This window comes from Tupaia chinensis, unplaced genomic scaffold (assembly GCF_000334495.1).
Source record: "Tupaia chinensis unplaced genomic scaffold, TupChi_1.0 Scaffold000046_2, whole genome shotgun sequence".
In the NCBI taxonomy this organism is placed as follows: Eukaryota; Metazoa; Chordata; class Mammalia; order Scandentia; family Tupaiidae; genus Tupaia; species Tupaia belangeri.
In genome coordinates, this window is record NW_006159503.1 from 35882 (window position 1) to 41119 (window position 5238).

Genomic DNA, 5238 nt, shown 5'->3' on the forward strand with positions numbered 1-5238 from the left:
GGATGGCAAGACAAAGGGCAAGGTATGCAGGACGTAAGAATTGGAAAATTATTTGCTGAGAACATGTATGTGGATGTGCTTGATTGAGCCAATGCGCAGTGTATTTTGGATGGAAAATTCATTTGTGTGTTGTGATGGTGTAAAGTGAATTAATAAAAAATAAATAAATAAATAAAATAAAATAAAATAAAATAAAATGAAACCACAGAAGAGTGTTGCACCAACTGCTAATAGAGTGCTATAGGTCAGGTCTGCATTACACATTTGCAGTTCCAGGAATGATGCATGCACTTAACTAGTTTCATTTTTTTTAAAAAAACATACCATTTAATTTACTAATGACTTAGATTTTCAAGAAGATCTTAGACTGTAAAATTACCCCTTTGCTAAGTGAATTGATGCTATGCCCCAAACCAGGTATTTCCTCGAGATTAATTTACAATTAACAATCTGGTTTGCCAGCGTGTGACAGGCAAGCCATCTGTTTATTTAGGTTACACAAATCCAGCATCGTAAGCAGTAGAATTATTTTACAAAGTAATTGAGGAGTTGAGGAGTCATGGAAATGCTGCACAAAGAGAATACCAAGTACATATTTTCTGTAACTCAAATAGGTATTCAGAAATGGAGCGTCATCACCATGGCACACCCATGAAGGAGCTGTGGCCCAGGCCCCTCTTGCAATACACACATGTCCATCTCCACCCGGATGGAGTGGGCAGTTTGGTGGCTGAGCTGGAGTGAGGGATGTCAGGTCTTCACAGAGTGGCACTATCCTCACAATGTTCTAGGGAAACTGGAAGGAGAGCAGAAATGCCCAGAGAGGAAATGAATGGGTTGTCTTGCTTGAACCCCCTGCAAGAGTTAAAGAAAGGAGACCAGGTTATGAAGCATAGGGGAAAACGAGGATGGGTTTTTTTTATTTTTTGGAGAGGTTTTTGCTATAGGGCGCATGCACTCACCAGGAAGACAGAGATACTGAGAGAGATAGAAAGTGAGAAATCACCTCCCGGGGGGATGGCCACGTCACAATCCCTTCTCCTTCATTCTCCTCTCAGGATCTTGGGCACGCACGCACACGCGCCTGGCATGAGTTTAAGCCACTGGGTCCGGACTAGAACCGCTTTCAGCTACATGGGAGTCAAGCGACATAGACATTACGCCAACTGCTGGTCCCAAGGATGATGGTTTTAAAGGCCCTATGCAAAGATATACTTCTTTTTTCACATTAACACAGCAGTGACAAGAAGGGAGTTTACCTTTTTGTCTGTAATTTCATGTTGCCCATGTTCTCATTTTGAAACATGATACTTTAAATGAAGGGCCTCTTTCTGTTAGCAATAGTTAGGCTAGGATGGCCATATTTCCTTGTTTAATCAGACTAGGAATTTTATTTGATTCCACCTCTAATTTTTACTTTCTAATTATATGTATTTATTATTTATACATAAATAATTTGAAGCAGGATTTGAAGTCACTCCATCCTTTTAGTGTATCCGCCAGGACCCTGAGTCATATTTTAAAAGTATTTTCAGATGACTTCATCTCTAATACTTTATTAAAACCTAAGATAAAAACCTTAAAATGATAAAAAGGAGTGGACCTTAGAAAGCCTTTAGTCCAGTACAACATGGTGATGATAGTTAACAACAATGTACTTGAAAATTGCTAAGACAGTAGGTGTTAAGAGTTCTCATCTTTTTATTCAATGTAGTAATTTCACAATAGATACATATTTCAAGACATCATGTACACATGTTAAAATAGGCAGTTTTTATTTATCTATTAAAAAGATAAATAAAAATCAAAATTCTTTAGTCTAATCATGATATTTTTATTTGTTTTTCTTAAGTATATGAATAAATTTTTCTAGTAAAAGCAGGGAGAGCCCCATAGTGCAGAGGTTTAGTGCTGCATAGGAAACCTGGATCCCATGTGGCTGACCATGGCTCAATGCTTAGCCCTAAAGGCTTGAAAAACATGCTGGGATGGGGCAGCAGGTGGTGTAGAGGTTAAGACTCTGGACTCCCACATGGCCAATCATGGTTTGCGTCTGCAACCTGGCAGCTTGCCTTCTCTCTTTCCTTCTCTCTCTCACTCTGGTCAGATTTAAAAAAAAAATGATAATAAATAGAAATTAAATAAATTCTTTAAAAGTATTTTAAAACATGAGGGGTATATGTGCATGAATGCTTCAAATCCTGACAGAATGGAGAAATGAAGGAAAAGGAATTGCAACATGATCATCTAACACTGGGTTTTTTTTCTCCCTTTTTCTCTTCTAGGAGCACACAAGTCCTCTGGCAAGGAAATTAAAAAAAATTAAAGAAACAAAAAAACCTATATTGAGAAAAACTTTTAGTGGCAGATGATTAAAAACTTACTGATTGATGGAGCAGAGTGGTGGCAAAGGTGGCAGAACCCTGATCGTCTCTCTATATATACCTTGGCATGCCCACCACAAGGTTGGCTTTTTCTTTCTCATGCTTTTCTTTTCAAGTTTCAGGATGACTGCAATGCTTTAGCTTTCCTCCTTCCACTTTTATATTTTGCAAGAACTTTTAAAAAGTTGCCAGAATTGCCCAGCTGCGGTGGCCAGTGGTGTCATGCAGCTGTGCTTTGTAGTCTGGGACCAGGGAGGCCCAGGTTCGATTTTCATTTAACCTAAAGGCTGGGTGCAAAGCCACGTGCCTGAAATTGAAATAGCCCAGGAAGCTGAGAGGCAGACAGTGAAGTGCTCTAGGATGGCTTGAGCGACCTGTGAGAGCCTGTCTTAAAAATACAAATAAAACGAACTAAATACTTCTAGAAATAAATTTGACTTATTTTTGTTTACACTCTTGAACCAATCACTATTTTCATGAGACTGGAAAACATTGATTGCTTTGGGCTTTGTTTTCATGTTTCAGTCTGGGATTGGGGTGTTAAGTTTCACCCAAGCATATTGGTGGACAGATGGAGGGAGGCTTCCATGCACCTTAAGGGGAGAGGGTAAATGCTGGGTGATAAACAATGGATGTCCATGATACTTTTTTTCAGTGACTTCTTCCAAATGCAGATTTCCTCCTAACTCTCTGATGGTAATCACTATCATTAATTACTTTGTGGCTATTCATCCAGGCATTTCTTTTATGAATTTACATAAAATGTGTATGCATAAAGAAAAATATTTCCTGGTATATTTTTATTCTTATTTTTATTAGCATATTTATATTAATAAATGAAATATTTTCTTCAACTTGTTCATTTATTCTTTATCTTGAAGATCTGATCACATTAGTACATATGAATCTACTGCTACAGTGTAAGTACATATGGAAGTATCTCAAAAAAGTATGTCTAGTTCCACCTCAACAACTCCTGCAAACTTTTATATGATATTGTTGAAGGAAATAACCAACTCTGCAAAGATAATAATAAATGTGGTTTATTTCTAAGCACGAATTTGCATGACCTAGGCCCAGAGAGGAGGCAAAATATACCTCTCTCTCAGGGTGATCAGGTACAAGGGTTTCTTTTATTTGATTTTGAAAGTTAGAGAATTTAGTGAAGAACTTTCCATGGGCCTGGCCCAAAAAGACAGGACATGTGGAAGTGGGGCTTGTAAACTTTGGAAAGGAATTAGTAAAGAGTGTACGTTAACAGAAATAAGGAGGCTTGTATAAAACGGATATTGTCCCAAGGACCAAATGTTGGAAGAGTCCTGTTACCAATGGGTCAGTGATGTTAATGATTGTGGATGTGACTCATCCATTGCAGGGATACTATCCCAGGGACAGGATGTAGGGAGATTTTTGTTATTAAATGGGTCAAAATGGCCTTAATGTCTGTGGGTGTGACTTACCCCAGACCCTCTGGGAGGGATTTTAGAAATAAGAAAAAAGTAGTCAAACTTCTGTCCTCAATATACATACATTACTGTATATCTGGTCCTGTTTAACTAGAGTTTATGAGCAGGAAAAAATTCTCTCTAGATTTTAGTGTAAGGAATGCTGAAATGAACATTCTTAGACAAACGAGTCTATTAGTACACATGAAAGTAATTCTTTAGTGTAAATATCGTACTGAGAAGTAGCATCATTAGATGATGTCATATCCCCAAATGCTCATACCAATTTATATTTCTAGCAAATTACAATTTACTTTTATAGTAGTTATGAGACTGCTAACAACCTTACCACTGCTTGAATTAATCAACCTAGAAATTTTACTAAAATGAAGGATGAAAAAATAATATCAGAGGGCCAGTAGGCGGCATGATGGTTAAGGCACTGGATTCCCTCTATGGGTACGTTGACTCCGTGACTTGAGTCTCAGACCTAAAGCTTGAAAAACACACCAGGTATGTGTACCTGTCTGCCCAAAACCCAGAGAGGAGAATGGATGAGAGGGCTTGTGCCATGGCTATCCCCATCTGGGGGGAAATAACTTCTCAATTTCTTTCATTTTAATATAGCTTTTTTGTTTGTTTGTTTGCTATACAGTGCACATGCCAGAGAGAGACAGAGAGAGGGAAAGAAAGGGAAAAAGGGAAAAATCACCCTTCAGGGGAGTGGCCACGCCACAATCCCCTCTCCTCTATTCTCTTCCCAGGGCATGCACACGTGCCTAGTGTAATTTTCAAGCCCCTAGATCCAGAACTCAAGCACACAATCAACCATGTGGAATCCAGCTGCCTTAACCTCCACACCACCTGCTTGCCCTTAATAAAATTTAATTAAGCATTATTTTTAATTGTTACTTGTTGAGTTTTATTTATTTGCCTAGTGCAAGACCATATTTACTCCTATTTTTCATATAAGGATTGTTTTGTTTTACCTTTCTTGGATATATTATTGATCCATTTGGAAATGATTTTTAATTTTTTATGGTGATAGGGGGCTCAAGATTTATTTTTCCCATAGGAATATCCAATCTATCTGGCACCATTCATGAACAAGACCAGACTCTTATTATACGTTGTGTCATGTCTTTCATAAAAAAATAAGTAAATAAAATAAACTTGAATTAAAACAAGAACAGTGACAATATATGGGGTTCTATTTCCAGTCTTCCTTGTGTTTCAGGGATCTCTTTGTTCATTTTTGAGCTGATACCATATTCTCTTAGTTAACATAATTTCATAATAGGTCTTAATATTGGACAGTATCAGTTTACCACCAGTAATTTAAAGAAAAAGGCCTAATCATTTTTGGATTTTGCATTCCCATGGGAACTTTAAAGCCAACTAGTCAATCA

The 5238-nt window shown here is 37.6% G+C and overlaps 1 long non-coding RNA gene across 1 annotated transcript in view; it reads left to right on the top strand.

Annotated features, from left to right (window-relative positions):
- The window catches only part of LOC102480894 (uncharacterized), a 34952-nt gene extending 31836 nt beyond the window's left edge, over positions 1–3116 (top strand). The window contains exon 3 of the long non-coding RNA XR_333358.1: positions 2286–3116. This is a non-coding gene — a long non-coding RNA (uncharacterized LOC102480894). The remainder of the gene's footprint in view (positions 1–2285) is intronic.
- Positions 3117–5238: the final 2122 nt, after the last annotated feature.